Source organism: Anas acuta, chromosome 3 (assembly GCF_963932015.1).
Source record: "Anas acuta chromosome 3, bAnaAcu1.1, whole genome shotgun sequence".
Lineage (NCBI taxonomy): Eukaryota > Metazoa > Chordata > Aves > Anseriformes > Anatidae > Anas > Anas acuta.
In genome coordinates, this window is record NC_088981.1 from 101,676,220 (window position 1) to 101,696,841 (window position 20,622).

The window sequence follows — 20,622 nt, forward strand, 5'->3', positions numbered from 1 at the left end:
AGTAAAAATAAGGATTCAGTATACTGCAGCATACTTATAGAGCAGGGAAAGGGCAAGAGGAGACTCCACAGTAACATCTGTAAGGGATCATTCACTTCACCAAGTGCTGCCAACAGGAAAGTCCTGGTCTCTTTTGACTTCTTGCTAAATGCAAACTTGGTAGAAACAAGGTAAGGGCAGTGAGCTCTGTTGTACAGTCATCAGAATCATATCACGATGGTATCATCACATCAATGCATCAGTTATGTGAGACAGTGCAAAGAAATAGGAGGTGGTGGGATGAGTGAAATGGGATTATCGTAGTTCACAAATACGTTAGGAAAGCAGTGCAAAGGAATTCATCCTGACAGTGTGAGAGGCCTTCAGACCTTCATTTAAATCTGAATATAGCTTGAGCTTTGTAGAACACTCAGGTCCACATGCATACACAATACACACAGCAGACTGCTGGGAAACACATGATTATGGGGTAAGCAAATGGCACTGGGAATGCCACAGCTGACCAACTGTGGCCTCCAAAGGCCAGATCCAGAAAAGACACACAAGCTGTTTGAGCTAAAGTTCCTCTAAGTCACGAAGGTGAAAAATGCCCTTCTAGAGACCTTGCATGGGCCAACTCAACCTTTGGACTTTTCTGTCTCTCCTCTTTGACTGCAGAGGAAGTCTACCACCTAACAGATTCTTTTAGGCTTATTTTTTGTAAACAGCAAAGACTTTATAGAAACTCTAGTCACAAAAGAAATTTTGCCCTGAGTAATGATAAGATGATTCAGTTTAAATGAAACAAGTCTACAGTTAAGATTTTTTAATTCAAGAAACAGACTGTGGGAAATTAAGGAAATTAACAAGTGTCGTCAACTGTGCTGAAGAGCTCAGAGGCTCATATGTAAGGCTTGGAATTTCCTTGACAAAGTTCTGAATTTGTCTGTCATTCAATTTGCAAGCAAGGAGAAAATGCTTTAGGTATAACTAGAAGAATAATTGCCATAGAAGGTATATTAAAGGTAAGCAAATTCTACAAGTGACTGAAAAAAAAAATAAAAAGACTGAAAAGAAATGACAAATATATCCTGAAGGTGAGAAAGTGGAGGAACAATGTGAGAACTGCCACAGTAAAGCTGAGTTACATATCACAGCAAAAAAGTAAAACAAAATAAAACAAAATAAAACAAAATAAAACAAAATAAAACAAATACCCTCAGCCACATGGGCAAGAAGAGATGAAGCAAGAAGAGAGTTCTTATCACTGAGGACAAGGGGTGAGATAGCAGAAGAGAAATTAAACAATCTAGATAAAATCCAGCTATCAAAGGAATATTTCGCCCCAGTTTTCAATGAAATTAACAATGAATGGGAAGATGTGAAGGCAAGAAGGCAAAGAGAAATGAAAGCTGAAACAAAAATGAAATCTGAGGTAGACACAGAAGGTAGACACAGAGAGTTCAGGCTGAAGAAGGTATAGGAGGTGAAACATTTCAGAATATTGAAAGAACCATCAGAGGAAAAAGTCCTTCTTCAGGGCCCAGGGAGGTTGTGGAGTCTCCTTCTCTGGAGATATTCAAGGCCCGTCTGGACCCCTACCAGGGCAGTCTGCCCTAAGGAACCTGCTTTGGCAGGGGGGTTGGACCCAATGATCTTTCAAGGTCTCTTCCAACCCCTATGATTCTGTGAATCTGTGGTAGTTACAGAATTGATCAAATCAGATAATAAATGAGGAAAGACCACAATCTGATAATAAATGAGGAAAGAAATAAGCTACTAATATTTAAGAAGAGAAACATTAGGATTGCATTCATATTGCCTCAAGAATTTGCATTGTTCAGAACATAATTTGAAAGAAACAATAACTTGCCATGGAGTTACATTGCAAATAGGATAAGGCAGTAACAGATTTTTCAAGAAATACCTTTTGGTTGAGCAGTATATTCTTTCTTGATTTTTATTATAAAAAGATTTTTTTTCTAAAACATGTATCTCATCTACCTGGACTTTGCTAAGTTATTAAGCTTCTCTTACACTGTCAGTTAATAGAGAAGCTAAGCATTAACAGAGAATTGTATTGTATATTAAAAATGGAACCAACTATGAGATGGCAATAGTTTGTACTGAAGGTGACACCTGTATTTGAAGGACATTAATCTTAAAGTTTCTTTAAAAGCTGTGAGGGAGCAAATGATTGAAAGTTTTCAAAAACAGCACAAAATATAGGAGCCTACAAATTCAATCTGGGTGCTGACATAGAGCTGAGAGACACTGCCAGTATGGAGGAGAATTGGAATATCACACAGGAGAAGTGTTATATTAACCCTGAGGACCAGGCTAATAGAAATTCATGAATTACCTAATTAATACAACATATGGAAGCTCCTGCAATTACAGGTTTATAACAAGAATAATTCCTGTAAGTTAGAGGCTCTTAGGTGCTACTGACAGCAAAGAAGGAAGGTCAGGGTGATCATTTCAGTATTGATCAATCAGGAATTCATCTGACCTAACTTCAGGTGTCTACAGTGTAGGCATATTTCCCCTAGCTGCCCAACCCAGCCTGCATTTGCAGTCAAAGGAGACAAATAGGCACTTCCAGACGTTATTGATCTGACCTTTTTCAAACCTTTACTTCAGAATGAGATGAATCACTTATTTCTCTCTATTGATTATGAAAGAAGGTCTCTTTGGGAGGAAATCAACCAGTCACCACCAAAACAAAATTCAGGAATCCTCAAGAATTCGCAGCACATCTATGCTGTGGCTCAGAGCAGGCAACATCTAATCTGCAGTTCATGCCACAGAAAAACTGTTCTGTGGGCTTGCAACACAGCCCTCACATTTTTAAATACAATGAACTGAACCACCCCCACAGACAAAAACAGACATGTTTTAGATGTATGTGAGCACCATATGGGCAATATGGCATGGATGGGATTCATCTGCTCTATACAGGATTAGCCTTGAGTATTAGCCACTCTAGGCTACTTGGGTCAGGGGACCAGATATCACTCTTGGGTGGATGTGCCTTGTAACGTGACGACATCCAATGTTAAATATAGGTGGGTATGGAACGGCCATGAAAAGGTTTCTGATAAATAGTTTCTAAACGCCCCTGGAATTAAGCTAATAAACAGCTTTCCCTCTGCTGCTGCAAGGACAAGAAAGTAATCAGCTCCAAAAAGAAGCTGATGTGCTTTGTGATGCCTGCCACAGCAGAGGACAATTCTTAGGATGGGTCTCAGCTCCCATGTCTTGGCCATGAATTACCTATAGTTCCAGCAGATTATTTCTTTTATCTTACTCCAGTATATGCCAAATGACACCTCTGTGGAACTGTTCAAGTGCAAAACAGAGTCCAGTTTGCTTTTGCATCGTGCCCTTTGCAGTGAAGTATGTGTTCTTTCAGTCTTGTTTTCTCCTGTACTATGCTCCCACTTCCTAGGAAGTTTTACAAAGAACAGTCTTTTTTCTTTTTTAATGTGAAGAGTAGTCTGAGAGGTTCAAAGAGTCTCAAATGCCAAGAAATCAGCCCTCACCTAATTAAGAGCTCATTTACTCCAAACAGAATTGCCACAGTAAGCTACAGACTGTTTCTGATCTGCTTGGAAAACACCTTTTCTGATGATGCCAGATGAAATACCATACAGAAGATTTTTTATTTTTTTTCAAGCCGTACACTTGGTTCTCTTTCACATGTAATGAAGATAAAAGCTCTATCTGCACACAGGATTTCTGAATATCTAACCATATGCACTTGTCTACATCTATATACACAGAGACATGTATATACAGGCTACATTAGCAGTCCATGAAGAATGTGACCAAAATTAACATATTGTTCTTCCTTTTTCATTTGATCTCCTAATTTATTTCCTTTTCACCATCCTCTTTTTTATTTTCTTAGCTATGTTTCTTACGACCATGGGGTAATACAACACTTAACAACACTCTTAACACTGAAAACCTACTTAGGTGCCCAGATTATGTATACATGCGGAAAATATATATGCTGAATACATGTGTCTAAACACACACAGAGATGCAAATCTTAAAGGACAGGGTAAGGAACAGTAGCCCTTCTCCTTCCTTCCCCTCTCCCCATTACCTATACTGTCTGTCACAGCATGTTCCTATCAAAGCCATACAGTAACATGGAAGTATGACCTTCCTTATTCACGTTGTAGCTGACTGAATAGTCAGCTTGAGAGTTATACAAGTAACCCTAGTCTTTGGGCTCAAACTGGTGTCAGAGCATCACAGTGCCTTATATGTACTGTTTGTAGCACACACTGTCTGGGATTTACCTGTATCTGTCATAGACAAGCTTCTACTAATGAAATCTGAGCTAGTGTCAAAAAGGAGAGGACTCCCTTAGTTTGTTTATCACCTCATTAGCAAAATTAATTAGCAAAAACACTTCACCATGACAATCACAAATGAATCCCCAGGATATCTACCTGTAGATTTGGGGATGAAACCTTTTCCAGAAGGACTATTTTCTCAGAATCTGAAGCTAACACAAGCATTAGCCCCTTTCATGTCTTCATTTTGTATGTGTTCACAAGGATATAAGGAAGTTCTGAAAATAATTGGAAGTGTTTGATGTTTGTATATTGCAGTGTATTACACTGTTTGAGATGCATTGCAAAGGTTGTTTAGGATTGTGCATTTCAAACACAAGAATAACATTCAGTAGTATAAAACCTTCAGAAATAGTTAACTTCTACTTTTTGCACTCAGAAAAATATGTACAATCCTCTATTGCATGAAAGATAGCATGATGATAAAACCACAAACAAACAAACAATAGCAATATATAGATTATGTGTTTGCTGGCCACATTTAAGAGCAAAGCATAATTACATTAATAAAATGAAAAGGAAACCTGAAAGTAAAGTCAGGATTCACACAGTAAAACAAAACAAAAAATGTGTTAATTAAATGCCAAATCAAACTGGTGCATTTTTAACAAGATTTTAGGTCTTGCAATGATTTGCTTATTCTGCTAAACAAAAGGGAAGGAGTTTCACAGCGTGGGAGCAGAGAAGAGAAACACCCTAAAACCGACATCATCTATTTAACAAACAGAGCTGGAAAAAGAATTGTTATTCAGCTAATAAATAGGTATTGTTTTCTTTAACTACTGGTAAATGTGCACCAGAAAGAAATCGAAAATATTTCAGTTTTACTGTCTTATTCTCAGCCCCTTGCCATTCTGCTCTGTTCCAAACATTTTGGCAGCTGCTAAGCAGCCAGCAAACGCAAGTGAGTGACGTTCCAGAGAACGGAATGACCTTGCCACCAGTAAATCCATGTGGACAGGTTGGAAGAAAGCTTGTGTCTACAGGGCAAGACAGACAGATGACAGTTTTTTCCCAGGGTAAGACAACTCACTTGGTGGACACAACAGACAATCTGGCTACTGCATCTGTAATCCAGATGGTCATTAGTATCTGAGAATGGCTCACTATTATTGAGCCCAGTCTAGTTGATTTAATGTAGATGACCTTCTTTGCATCACCTCCAAACCAGACAGTCACTTCTTGCCTAGAGGACCCCCAGCTTTAAACATGATGAGCATTAAAGAATACTCCTGCATGCAGACCCAGACATTCAGTTTGTGCTGGTATTTGTGCGTTTTATAAAAGGCACATCAGGAATAATACACTGTATTTTGAACCATACCACCGCACTCCATGACATGTTTCCAGTATGCATAATTTGGGAATAGTGAGGTTTGGGGGGTTGTTTGTTTTTGTGACAACGTTTGACCTTCAAATTTTTATGTGATAAAAGTGGGCAGAGTTTCTCTAAGGTTATCAGCTGAAGAGCTGAATTTTACAGTTCTGTTTTAAAAGCACACAGAAAGGGCTTTCAGAGGTATGAAATAATGTATATTAGAAGACTGGATACAAAATAGATCTGTCTTTCCTTCAATTTTAGATCATTACTGCTTGAAATTAAAAACATGTATTATGGTTTGGGTACATAAGATATTGTTAAAATATTTGGGAAGATATTAAAACAAAGTTTACCTCAAAGTACTTCCTTAGCAGTTTTCTTTATTTGTTGATAGTTTACTAGACTAAATACTGGAGACTAAATACATTTTGGAGACTAAAACTCTGTGTTGTTTTTTGTTTGATTGTTTGTTGTTTTTGTTTGTTTGTTTGTTTATAGTTTGTTTGTTTGTTTTAGTTTTTCATTGTTTTAGTTTTTCACTGATCCTACGGTTCTTCTCAATAGTTCAGCAGATTTGAGAGGGTATCTCTAACCCTTCTTTTTTATTCCTGAAAGCATTCATGCATGTCTTTCTTAATCCTAGAAATGAAAGCTAAGATTTTCAAAAAAGGCAAGTAATTTTAATTGGGTCAGTGTTTACAGCTCACAGTTTACAGTGTAAACAGATCAGAGGGATGTTTTAGTTGTCCAGAAGGAGGTATTTATCCACCTATCACCTTTAGGTGAAATGTAAGGTGTCCTAGAACTGATACAGAAAAATTGAAATCCTTGTGTCTGCCATTTATTTAAAAAATGCTTCTCATTTAATTTATGTGAAGCATCATTCTGAAGTTAAGACTCTTGTGAAGAGTATGGATAATTTGTTTCCAGTTCTTACAGATTTTCATGATGACTTGGGACAGGCAACATAAGTTAAAGATATTTGAAAGATATTATGACACTTAAGATTTACTGTGGATTTACATAGGATTCAAGACACCTAAACAACTAAGCTGCATCTCCAAGGATGTCTTCAGGCTGATCAGAAAGATTTAAGCATGACTCTAAGACTGTAAAACCTCAACCATTTGGATTATATGAGAAGTGAGTAAATGCCACGTTGTTCACTCGAGAAGGGAATAAACTCTCAGTTGCATCACTAGCTGTGATGTTTGCTCCATTGCGGTTCAGGGAAAAGCAACAGCTACATACATGGAGTGCCAAAACAGCTATTTCAGCTGACACTTACGCACCCTTGAAAATGACACAAAGCATCAAAATCAGCTTAAAATCAAGCTAGAGGTAGTTCTCTCCATTTTAAACATTGTTTACAAACTTCTACCTAGAAACTGGGTCACCCTCTCTTCAACCTAAAGACTTTCCAAACAATTTCTGTCCTTACCCAGAAAGAAATTCACCTGATTAGATAGTAGTCTCACTCTCTGTCCTTCCTGTTGAAAATGGGCCACTGCATCCAAAAGCAGGCATGATTCATGCAGAAAAAGGAAAGGTAAATGAAAGGAGACTGGTTTTATAGCCCACTGCCAGAAAAACCCTAGAAAAGGAAGAGTCCTGAGTTCTGTTTCTTGCTTCAGGGATGCCAAATGTGTTTTCAAATAAAGAGTCTTTTGATAAAATGCTTTAATAATATAGTATGAAGTCTGAGTGTTGTTCTATATCTCAGCTACCCCTCTATAGAGGGTAGGGCAGGGACAGCTCTTTGTAAAACGTGCGTGAGCTTTGCTCTACTTAATGAGGCATGCTGTACACTGAGGAAGGACACCTTGTTCACAGCTGCAGACCCACGTACCTCTCTCCCCGTGACACCCAAGAACAAAATCTCCTCCTATACCTTGTATCTGTTCTAGAAAACAAAACAAATCAAAAATTATAAAGAAACTACTTTCTGTAGTTACCTACCATGTTTACAGCCCTGTTCCTAGCCAAGCCATGCAGCGTGGAGGCACAGCTGCCACCTCCCTGTGTCAGCTGGGCTCATTGTCAGGAGGGAATGCCCCAGGAGGCACAGCTGATGTTTGCACTCCTGCACAGATGGGCACTACCCTTCCTGCCCCGCTGCTTGCTGGAGTCCCTGCATGGGGTCTGCTGCAGGGTGGAGCTGAACCATGATGTCCCCCAGCCATCCTTGTCCTCCACCGTCCTTCTCCAGTGCCCTTCAGCTGGGGAGCTCTGCTCTCCATCCCCCCTGGACACGGCATTAGGGTGAACTTTGCAGCCTTCAACCCTTCTGCAACAGGCACCAAAACCCCTGATATGTTCTTAAAACTTCACTTCAGAAACCGGCAGCAACAGCAAGGAAAGAACTGTTCGCCAGCTGTCAAGGTTGCAAATGAAAAAAATAAAAATCCAGAACTGATATAAAAATGAAGTACTACAACACCGCTGGATTTCATTTCACTCCTTTTTACAGCCCTGACTAGTTTTCAGTCAGTGTTTGCAGAGTTTCAAAAGGGGGAGCTAGTCAGCTAACAGAACCCAGGTTGCTACAAAAACTTCCTTGACGGCGGTGCATAGCTTTAAGATTTTAGGTGAAGCAGAATGAAAAGCGAGTTCACAGCTTCAGACTTATCCCCGAGAAGTACTTTGTATGGCATTGCTGCTCCTGCTTTCCCCATAAACCTGACTGATTATTGAACATATCACATAGACACAGCATGAAAGCTGATTATGTCTTGACAAGCAAAAAAACATAAACAGATTTTTTAATCATGAGACACACAAATGAGCTTGTAAAAAGCTTGAGAATGTATAATATACAAATCTAAATAACCAAGGGAACATAAACTTACATAAAGAATGACCTGTGACTGAAATTCCTGCATCAAAGGATTTTAACACAGTGAAGAGTTTCACAGTTTCAGAGTGTCAGGGAAAAAAAGTGGCTCCCATCTATCCAGACGAGGTCTATTGGTCGTAGTGAGACAAAATGCATTCAGTTGTCCTTAAGAAATGTGGAAGAGTCCTGGGCCTTTGCGAAATATTGTACCAATTTGCTTGTTACATGGGAACAGCAAGTAATTTTTACAGCTCTTGCTGTCTTTGAGTTTTCAGAACAAAGATCAAACACAGTCCCTTTGTGTGGTTTTGCTCTTCACTCGGTATTCTTCCTCAGCTATAAACTCCCCACCCACGCACACACCTGTGTTCTCGTCTGCCCTCGAGGTGCTGTAAGTGGCAGAGCCCTGACTTCTGCTCCTCCCTGGGCAAACATTCACCCCAGTGCATGGCATATGTGGGGAAACATCTCTAGCACTGTAAGAAAGTGTGCTGTGAAACTGCATGCAAGGTTTTGTGCAATATTCCTGTTCAACTCCCCAAGTAAAATATCCTATTATATATATATGTATGTATGTATATATATATATATTAGGTATACTCTTTTATTTGAAAACAGTTTGGCAAAATTGTCGGTCTCTGGAAGCGTTCAGCAGGCTGCAAGTGTTATATTGCATTTGTCCCATCCAACTCCACTGAGCCAGGCAGTTCAAGTGGCAAATGACTTCTATAAGCCCTTCTTCCCACCAAGCTCTCACTCTAAACATCGAGACCTGGCAACAGTGGAGCTGTAAAAGGCCCATGTTGTGCTTTGGAAGTCACACACGGCACCTCTTATTCTAAAATCGTATTTATTTCTCGTTCTCGCTACAAAGTGATATGATGACAGGTCAGGTCCCACTGCATGTAACTGCTGCCAAACACTGACTCCATTCCCCTTTACTCCATTCCTGACTCTAGCTCTTCTAAACAGCATTTCATGGCCAAAATCATTTGCTGAGCTAAACCAAGAATATCATACTGCTATTGTCAATGTCCCTTCACAGCTCTGTGAGGAAAATCTCCTGCAGGTCATATATTAGCTTTTGGTTTTTGTAGTACTACCTTCTATGAGGTGACAAACCTTTTGTTTCTGATGCTATTTATGTGCGTCTTTTGCCAGGCACGTAGTGTTGCAATCAGTGGAATCATTTTCACTGCTTTCTCTCTCATCTTGACATAGCATTGTAAAGATACAGGTTCTAGAAATATGGGAGAAATCACAGAAAACTCCAGAATTTCATACTCTGGAAACACAAACTCATTTTTCTTGTGTTTGCTTTATTTCATGTTTTCATTTTCATTCCATTTTCTGAACCATACGATGAAATATAGTTGTTGCTTTACTGATCAACCTTCCTCACTGAGACACATGTACATAGAGTAAGAGACAACTGCTACTCACATAAATTAAAACATTTTTGGTATGATTGTCACCAAATTCCACTCCTGATATCCATAAATGTAGGAGATCAGATCAGAACAGTCTGGCCAAGGCTAGCCACTGTAGTCACTGCATCACAAATGCCTTTGTGGCTCTCCCCAGCTGAAAACATGAAAGGTGAGGAAGGTTCAATTACCCTTTGGTTCTTTTGTAAATGCTAATCACCAGGAAAAGATCTAATAATAATCAGAAAGGTGGGGAGGTGTGTAATATGCCCTCTACAAGAACAATAGTAAAGCAGATAGTAATATTAATAAATTGCATTAGTAAATCAAAATAAATAATATTCTTTTTTATAGTATTTTACCACTTGCACTTTATTCCTGGTGTCAAAGAAGTAATTGTGGGCTTACAGAGACTACTCCATGATCAGTGTCTGCTAAGCTGATGTATGTTGCAGACCTGTAAGATGGAAAAACACTGATGCAGTTTTATTCAGGTATGATGCTTAAACTTGGGAGTGTTTAGGTCTCCTAATGGAGTAAACATAATCCTGTTCTTCTGTCTGTTGATAAAATTCACAGTTTTTTGTTGTTCATGGGAACTTGCATAAGTGCTGGGGAAAATGCAGGAGTCTACCACTATCCAGCAGACACATACCCACCAGCCAGATGGATTGTATGACAATCTTTTTTAAGGCACCACAGATACCAAAGCAGAGGGTAACATGGATAAGCTCTGAGCCTAAAGTGCATCATGTATCAGCAGAATCTTTGCAGACTACCTTTTGAGTAGATACACTTATTTTAATCACTTCTGCATGGCAAATTGCATCACTGTGTTTGTCCACCATGGCTTACAGTTACGAGGCAAACATTCCCTGAGCTCTTTATGTTTTCAAAGTAAAGGAATGATCTGAATCACTATTGTCTGAAACTTTTATGAACCAGAATTTAATGTCGCTCCTATGAACATCAAGCTACTGGACTGAAACCAATGTGTTATTTCCCTTGTTGTTAAGAGTTTCCTACTTTGGGAAAGTAATGTTCTCAACTTCAGCTGAATGGTTTAAGATATAAGATAAGCCCAACCCAGTCACAGTGTTTTGTAATTATTTGGATAGTCTTTCCTGCTTTGATGGAGGTACTGTAAGGATGACGTTAGCTGGTAGCAGAGGTAGAGAGATGTCTCTAGGTTCCAAGAAAGGGCATTCAGAACTTAAACTTCCGGTGAATTTGCTTGGTACTCAGGAGATCAAAATCTTTCCATCCTGTCTGGTCCTAAGCTCACCGTTCCTGCCTGTAATGCTTTCTCTAGCCAAATACAGTAGTCACTGGAGGGACTAGAAATAAATAGTGTCTTTTGTTCCTAATGTGGTATTTCAAGTTGCTGTCAGCCCTGGCTTCAGAAAATAAAGCATGGTAAGGGAAAACATGACATGACTTTTGGATGTTTCTGTGTCCGTTTTATTATACAAAATGTTTCCTAAATTAATACTCAGCCTGCATGGCACTAGAAGGAGAAGCATGAGTTCATGATAAAATCAGGCAGAGGAGCACTTTCTAAGGCCAGGTTGCTCCTTTCTGAGTCTGGTTCCCCCAGGAGCACCTGGGAGGAGTCATGAAGAGAAGGCTGGAGTCCTCACCTGATAGGTCTCTTCTAGGACAGCCTGCCCCAGGGGTGCTCACTACCTGGTTCCTCACTCCTGCAGCGCTTCCTACAACAGAGCACAGGGTGTCACAGCACATAGGTTACTGGTCCAATTCACTTCAGCAGTTCCTAAATATTTACTGTATCTAGTCATCTGGTTAAAGATAATTATCATCTTCTCTTTTACCACTGCGTCACAATTTTCTTTTGTGATAAAAATGCATAACTTTAAGCAGAATTCAAGACTCTCTCTTTACTCCTGTATCAAGATTTTTGTTACACTTTTTTATTTTTATTTATTTTTATTTTTATTTAGATGACTTTTACAATTATATCAGATCAGGGCCACCAGCTGAACAGCAATGAACTTGCTAGCCGAAGCTACAAGCTTTGTATGACTTGTTTACCAGGCTTGTGAATTCTGGCAGAGGCAGCTGTAGATTTTCAATTAAATTAACAGATTTGCACACAGCCCTAATACCTGACCTGAACTATTAGCTACTAGGAAACTTACTGCTTTCCTGCTTTAATTTGTTACCTTTCTCAGCTCTTAATAGATGCAGGTAAAACAACTGCTTTAAAACCCATGGGCTACATTCCTTCCCCCCTCTTCTGCTGTAAAATTTTTGTGATGTTCAAAAGTCTTTTTACAGAGTAGTTTGCTTGACCATAAAGGACATATCTGGGGAAATCCTGTCTAGAAAATCCAATTGACCTGCAGTGAACAACTCAGATGTCAGGAAGGTAGATGCTATGTGTTCAGAGATCCAGACTCCTCTGTTTGGCCTTCTGGCAACCTTCTTCTGGCCTCTGGACTTGTGAATTTGTCAGGACGTCATGCATCTTAACTGTTTTACCCAAGGACCTTCTCTGTATATCAGGCGTCTCCATGCAGCTAAGGGAAATTTTATTTTCCTTTGGGATTTCTGTTGGTCTGGAGGAGTCACGATCCACCACATCCTTAATTACCTCATTGACATGCTCATTTCTCCTGTAAGATGACTGAATTCCCCAAATCAGTAAAAAGCACAGTTGTGTTTTGCGAAGTCCTTCATATTGCGTGGATCCTAACAGAAGTGATCTGTGGGGCCAAGCCTTCAGCTGCAGTTCAAGCTGAGCAGTCTTAGAGGAGAGGAGGAAAATTCAACCCTTCAGATGACATTGACATGGTTACGACAAGACAAATGGACAGTCCTTTAACACTTTCTGTATATTGAGTTCAGAAGGCAGCTCACTATTACTGAAATGCCTCCTGGCTTGTGTTTTTAGGTAGAGAACCAAATTTCCAGCTGCCTGGGTGGCATTGCTCTAATTGCCAACTGGCATTGGGACTTTGTACGCAAAAGGTGTCCTGTGACTGCCTGTCAGTGATGTCACAGCTACGTCAATAACCTTTAGTAAATACACAGAGTTTGGCTTTCATCCTTTCCCTTACAATTTCCATTACATAATACACAAAAAGACTCTCCAGGCATTGCATTTCTAAGGTGATTAGTGCATTTCTTGAGAAGCTAATGTCACTTGGCCTCTGGCTGCATGCCTCAGAGCTCCACAACTGGTGCAAATATTAACTATCCAAATGGCTCTCCTTGTTGTGCCTGCTGCCTAATCAAACTGCTACATAAATGCCTTACACGTAAATTGCTTTAGAGACACTCTAAATGCAGGAAAATATTGCAGAACGATTAGGAAAAAAAAAAAAAAAAAAAAAAGGATTTTCCCCCTTTGATCTTCTGATAAAGAACATGGGAAGCCTCCAAGCCAAAGTTAGTTTTCCTGAGAACTCGCAATTAAAATCTTAAGTCTTCTCCATGTGATAAAAAAAATACTTATTTTCTTTTTCATAGACTGGGATTAAATCGACCGTGTTTACTGTGTCTCCTTATAGACAGTACAAGCAGACCAGAATCTGGAGTGGCAATAGTAAAACCTCAGAATGAAATAATGTGTTCACTAACTGAAGTGCTGGATGACTCTCTGTGGTAGCAGAAAACAACATATTCCATTTCATTTACTGCCAAAAATATGTACATAAAAGCAATGGGACTAGCACGCTGTTTCAGCTCAGTTATGGGGAAAATATCTGCAGTTTCCTCATCCTCACAGCCACCTTTCTGCCCTCAGTCTCAGCTAGCATTGGATTTGCTGAGTTGTCTCGTCATGGGTGACAGATTCACTGGGGCTAGAGGTGCAAGATGAGATTCACGCTGGCTGATTTTCAGGGACGCAGAGGTCTCATTGTCACTGGCAGCAGTTCTGAGGTAGAGGAAAACACAATGCATCATAACACCTCAGGTCTTGGAAAAGTGGATTTGAATCTATTATTGTACAAGAAGGCAGCTGGGGAATTTATTAACCATGATTTTAGAGAACTGAAATGGTTTTATAAGGTCTGATGTTGTTGGTTGTTTTTGTTTTTGTTTTTAATTTTTGTTTTAAAGAATAAGTCATATCTGAGTTTGGTGCTCACTGACTGAATCTTCATTATGAAATAACAACATAATCTCCTCCTATAAAAGAAATGTTTTTTCATTCTCCTTCCACACCTCTGCTAGCTCCTGAATCTGAAGTATGAGCCTGAAGAACACAGGGGGGTTAGATGTGGAGGAAAAGAAATGAACACTGACCTTGAAAAAGGGTCTTCCACAGCATGCATTTTGAAACACCAATACCTTTTTTCTAGTGCGATAATTTTCCTGATTCTGTCTTGGTGGTGGCAGTTTGTGTTACACAGTGAGGATGCTATCAGTAATTTCAGCCCTTTCAATCACTAAGAGCTACAACCAGCAATAACAACTGCCATTTTGTGAGGTAAAGCTGAGTGTCTCACCTTAACAAACAGAAGGTGCTGAAGACTTTAACATTTTTAGTGGGGACTTCCTGAGGGTCTGTTTTTCTGTGGGCTCTTACAAAGCAGCATGTTGTGCTTGCTTTTTGGTGTAATGCCATTGATTTTAACTCACAGCATTATATGTATATAAGCATTACATTCAGTAGAAAAGGCTCAAAGGATCAGTCTTGCTTTCTAAATGAATGAATGTTTCAATCTGTTTGGGTTTTGGTCAATCATATTAAAAGAATTGTTCATTTGTATTTTATTTCCTTAATGCACTGTTTAAAAATTACATTATCCTCCAAGATAGTTCTACGATAAACCAATTTAAGATAATGAACCTAATTCTTCCTTTTGTTTAGCTACGCTTAATGCTCCTCTGCCAGAGATAATGTCATTTTGTAGGTGGCAGCTATTAAATATAGAGGCACAGGGATATGAAACAAAACGAGCTGTCCTGTTGATAGCTGCTGATATGATTCCTCTTCTGTCCTTTATTCAAAAGTTTTGCCACACAGATTTCCTATGGAATGCACTCAAAGAGCACACCATTGCACTGGAAAGTTTATAATTATCTTTTCATAACATAAAAATATTGTGGCTTTTTGTTGTTGTAGTTTTTGTTGTTGTTGTTCTGTGCAAGTGGGATATCCCAGCAGTTGTAGATGCAGTGGCCATCCTGACAGGCAGACAAGCATGTAATATTGCTACAAAAGAAACAATTACATTATTTGGAGGATAACTAGGACACTCTCACCACAAGGCAGCAAATTCCCACTTAGCTGTAAAGCAACTTTCACCCTATTATAAGGTTCAGTTGGTCAGAAAAAATTCTGATCAAATATTTTTCCTTTCTTTGAAACTTGCAATATTTCACAAAAATAGTGAACCTCCCTAAAGTCTGGTTGCCCTGCATCACCAAGACACTGTGCAGACTCTGTGCAGACTCCTTCCATCAACAGAGGAGCCCAAAGATCCACTGACCCAGAATATCAGAGCGAACATCCACACAAGCTGCCTTACTACAGGTTGTTCAGGGCTTCCCAGACAATCTCAGGCCTGTTCCTCATGTGAACTCCATAGCCCTGAAAGACAGGAAAGCAGACCTTGATGTCAGTTATACCATTTTCATTCCAGCTCCCTATGTAGACTCATTTTTCAAGGGTTTGTACATCTGTGTCAGTCAGCCGGGAAAATGCAAATTTTTCATTATTTTTCCTTCTCCTTTTTTCTTTGATAGCTCTACCACAGACAAAAAGCAAGCAGGATTAATTCTTGGTGGAAATCTAATGATCACGTTATGTTATGTTAAAAGAAAATAAAAAATCTTGCTAGCCTAGTTTGGCTCATTTACTTTATGCTCTCCTCCACTTTGCTACTCTTCTGCAAATTAATATATACAATCTGGATATCCAAACATCCTTCAGTCCCTGTAACATTCTTTGCTGATATATAGGACATAACACAAGAAACCTTTTTCTGCATAACAGCTAAAAGGAAACTGTGAGCAACAGCACATTGGTAAAAGTAATATCAAATCTCATACGACTTCTGCCAGAAACTGCCAACACAATTTGCATAGAAAGAGGGAATTATTTGTCCCTCTTAACCCCAGTAATATACATCTAAGTAGCAGTTTTCTAGGGAACATGGAAGACTTTGTCCCGTATACATCACATGGTTTTCCATCTACACAGACCAGTTTCCTTATCAAAGAATAGGCTTGATCAATGTGTGAAATTGGAAGAGCTTGTCTGTAATTCCTTGATTTACCTATGGGGTTTCACCATATTTTGATTACCTGAGTTATGTCTTTGTCAGCTAACATAAGGACTATACTGGATGCAAAGAACAGAGGCTAAATGTTAACTTCATCTTACATGTAACAAACAGAAAAGACTAAAGGGGAGACAAGGGAAGGGGGGTGGGAAGAGAGCATAATATGTGACGTATTTCTGCAATGTCCCTGAGAGCAGCTCACAGCTGCATATCACTAAAACATTCTACTTGGTTACAGCAGTTTCTGAACTGTACTAAACTAATCCCGTATTTTTTTATAGTTTAGCCTTCAGAATTCATTTTCAAAATCAGACACATGCATGGAAATACATTGCCCTGAAAGCACTTTACATAACTGTTTCAGTAATGACTGTAGGTAACTAAAGTGATATTCACAGTGACTCAAAGCAGCTAACAAGGAATCCATTTAGAATACCATCTTTCCAGTTTCACAGGCATCCATGGAGCTATAAAAAATCTGTACTGTAATATGCTTGTCAGGTGACTAATGACCAGAATTAATTTGTTTTCACATCCCAAGATTCCTTTTCTGTTTTATCAACATTTAATTAAAACCATTCAAAACCCTTTGTAGAGTGCAAGTTGCTCCACAAATTCAACTATTATGAAGACTGTGAAAACAAGTAATAATGAACCTTGCTGCACAGTGATGTTTGCCAGAGCAACGAGATCTGGTCTTGATCTGAGCTTCTAGCTTTAGGCTTATCTACGAAAACAGCAACATTTTTTGTGATAGATTTGAAGCATAGGTGAATTATTTTATTCAGGGATATAGTCAAACCAAAAATGATTGCTACCATCTCCAGTCCTAAAGAAATTGAAGCTATTTCTGTTGTCAATTTATATATATATATATATATATATATATATATATATATATAAATTTATTTGGAAGCAATAGTTTCAGTTTAAAGACAAAAGTGAGAAAAAAGAATAAACTCATTGGGTACTAGAGATCTCCTGCTTCCATTCAATAATCATCTATGCCATGAGGTTTATGGTGAAATTTGAATGTTTGCTGCGTAAATTCCCCCCAGTGGTACTACTGAGGACATTGAATTAGAAAGCAGGAGTTTGATACAGCTCTTACAATGCTAGATGTACTTACCCTTGTACTAACAGCCATACTCTAGCAGCATGTATCTATTTGCATCAAGGAGCATCCTACTGTAATAATGCAGAGAGATGGCTTTTGTCCATTAGAATTTGTGACTCAGGAATGTGAAGAGAAATACTTCTCAAAAGCAGCTGAGTCAGAAGCATGAAAAAAAAAGGTTTTTTTTCCAGTACATCATATCAAATGACTATAGTTAAATGATGACCTATCATTTAGAGAAGATACCTGTTCAAAATGCTCTATTTGAGACCATGCCATTAACATACAATACCATCTTTGTACGAATGCGTTAAAATGATCAACTTGTCAAGCACTCAGTCAGATACCCACTTTAAAATATCCTTTTTGTTCTTTCAGCATTATGGGAAATGAGGGAGCCAAGCTCTAAGTCACTTATGCATTTCTTAGGGTGTTCCCCAATGAAGACAAATTGAGTATCATCACCTTATACATATAAAGAGACAAACTGAGATGAGATCAGTTCTCAAAGTTCATGCAGAGATGGAATGTCACCCAAATTTCACAAGTTCTCATCCAGAATCTCATCCTCCCATTTTATTTTAATGAATTAATATCTGGATGAGAAAATCCTTAACAGTTAGATTTTGCCTTCTTAATTATATGACATCACTTTGGAACTTCCTGATAAAAGTATGATATAAAAACTGTATTATTTATATTTATATAAATAATAAGCATCCAATTTATAAGATTTTGTGCATGCATATATGCATATATACAATATGGGAAATTATATGAGTTAATTCAGACAGCCATAGCCAGTATTTATCTCATGAGATATTTATATTGGTTTTGTCTTGCACATATTGTTATAGTTCTGCATGAATATGCTTCCTACCAGCAATGGCGTAAAGTCTCAAAAGATGCCAAATTATTGCTTAAAATGTTACACCAATTCCCAACATTTGTTCCCTAGAGATAGGGAAAAGTCTGTCATTTTGTACTGCTGTCTTCTAAATACAAGTACCTTGAAAAAAACAGTGTTTCTCTGTGATTGGTGTCATGTCTGTATAACTCATATTTCAGCATGAAGCAATAGGAGTTCTCAGTGTACAGATTAGGATTAGATTTATTTTACAAAAATGAATGCAAATAAATATTCTTGAAACGAGGAGAAAAATAAATAAATAAATAAATAAATAAAAAGAGAGAATTGTTTTTGTTTGTTTTAAGTTGGAGCACTCACATATCTTTAAGTCACTGAAAGTCATCAAGTAAAGTCGGGATATTCCAAAACTAACTCAGAACAGGAGAGCAATTTACAGTTTCTTGTCAAATTATCAATTTCATATCTTCTCTAAGGAAGAACAATAATTTCTTCTAATTCTAGATTAAACAAGAAAATTACCGCTTAAGTAGACAATATATTTTACATTGCACAAATCATATAATATCATGAATGCTGAAGAGTGCTCACAATCTGATTAGCAATTTTTAGCTATTCATTAACTTCTGTGCCTCTATAAAAAACAACCACACTATTTAAGTGAAATTTTAATGCCTAAGTGCCTTCTGAAGCACAGCTCTCAGCTGGGAGACAGTTGTGAGAACCATCCTCTCTCAGATGATCAGAATATCACCTTGAAGTGACACAAAGCAACAGTGGGAAAAATCTGTCCATCTGAAGAAAGTGCAAGCTTCTAAAGAGACCTCAGTTGACATGAATTTTATTCTCAGTGCTTATTTTCTGCTTTCACATAAGGACACAAACCAAAACAAAAATAGAAAATAAAAACAAAAGAAAACTTCTTTCTAGTCACAGTCAGTTTAGCCTCAAAAATCGTAATTATTAGCATAAAGTGTATTGTCCTCAAATAGAATAGGCACCAGTTTTCCAAAAAGCTCGGTCTGCACAGCAAATTGTAAATGGCTAATAACCATCATATTTTAAATAGTAAAATATTTCTTTAAAAGTTCAAATGCCTTACTGGTGTTAATGGAAAAGCTCTTTTGGATTTTATCTACTATTTCACGTGGAACTTAGTGATCTCTAACTCAGCAACAATTTGATGTATTGCTTATTGCTTTCAAACACTGCAGAAACATTTACCTTTTCCCCTAGAGCAAACCTGGCAATTTGCAGAAATATATATATATATTTTCCCAACCTAAATTAAACAATGAGGAGGGCTAAATAAAACTTTAAAATCATTACTTTGTTTCAGACCTTAACATTGGACAGATTGTTCCTCCTCTATAATCTACAGAAAAACCTATTCTGTTTTTCTTCGCTAGCATGTGTCACTGTGTTTGATGTGGCATGCAGCAATGGTGTTATTTCTATAAAATAGAGCTGAACTTCATTGTCCACTCAACTGCAGTTGCTACATCATGTAAATTTCAGTGAAACTTCACACAGGTACCACGTTCTTTCCTGGAGATTTACTTTCTTCTTGCTTTGTCCTTTTCTATTAATTTATTATGTTACTAAGATCATATCATAGAGCTCATATTTGTGACTGGAAAATATATAACTGATATATATATATTATAAATACTAACAAATTGTTAATCACAATCCACGAAAATAATTTAAAGCAAAACTCTATGTCACAGTAAACAGTACACTTCTGTGACTTGCAGACAGCACTGAAACAGAAATATTTTATTTCCCAAACATCTAATATTCCCCTAATTTCCTCCCAAATCCATGCATTATCTCCCTCCTGTAATATGAAATAGCATTTGCAAATGTAGTGGGAATATAAAACAGATTAAGAAGTGTCTTGAATTGTTCCCTGCTGTTCTGTAGGGCTGTCTTCATGTGTAGGCTCTGTCATTTTATATCTCCCTTTGTGTCTGCAAGACTGCTCGCAGACCAGGCTGCTGTGAAGGGAGGATGTTTTTTGGGTGCCATTCTGCAGTAGCATTCTGCTCCCTCAAAGCCCTTGTATGATCCATGTAATTAGTTCACACAGACTGATAAAGAACAATATCTTCAAGTCCGGGTAACTAGAGTTTGTCTTCACCCTATTAGATACTGATTTCAGACAGTTAAGATTCCTTAGGATTTCTAGAACACATTTAGTTTTGATCCATGGCCTATATAGATAGAAGAGCTTAAATCACTGATCTACGCATGGAAATGTTGTTTTAAGACAACTACAACAGTATTATTATAAGAAAGAAAAAAGAAAAAAAGAAAAAAAAAAATAAGAGTAATTAACCATGGAGACACCAAAATTCTCCCACAGTGAGTTTTGTGACTTCTCATTAGGAGGTTATACAGAGGAGTGAAAACTGAAGTCATCACATTTTAACATTTCATGTTCT

General features: G+C 38.1%; 2 long non-coding RNA genes across 7 annotated transcripts in view; both read right to left on the reverse strand.

Annotated features, from left to right (window-relative positions):
* Positions 1-7,883, reverse strand: part of LOC137854725 (uncharacterized) — a 69,661-nt gene extending 61,778 nt beyond the window's left edge. For all 6 annotated transcript variants that reach the window (XR_011095357.1, XR_011095360.1, XR_011095359.1 and 3 more), the window contains exon 1: positions 7,630-7,883. This is a non-coding gene — a long non-coding RNA (uncharacterized lncRNA). The remainder of the gene's footprint in view (positions 1-7,629) is intronic.
* Positions 7,884-9,908: 2,025 nt separating this feature from the next.
* Positions 9,909-20,622, reverse strand: part of LOC137853085 (uncharacterized) — a 36,858-nt gene continuing 26,144 nt past the window's right edge. The window contains exons 2-3 of the long non-coding RNA XR_011094227.1: positions 15,396-15,496; positions 9,909-11,645 (exon numbers count right to left, since the gene is read on the reverse strand). This is a non-coding gene — a long non-coding RNA (uncharacterized lncRNA). The remainder of the gene's footprint in view (positions 11,646-15,395; positions 15,497-20,622) is intronic.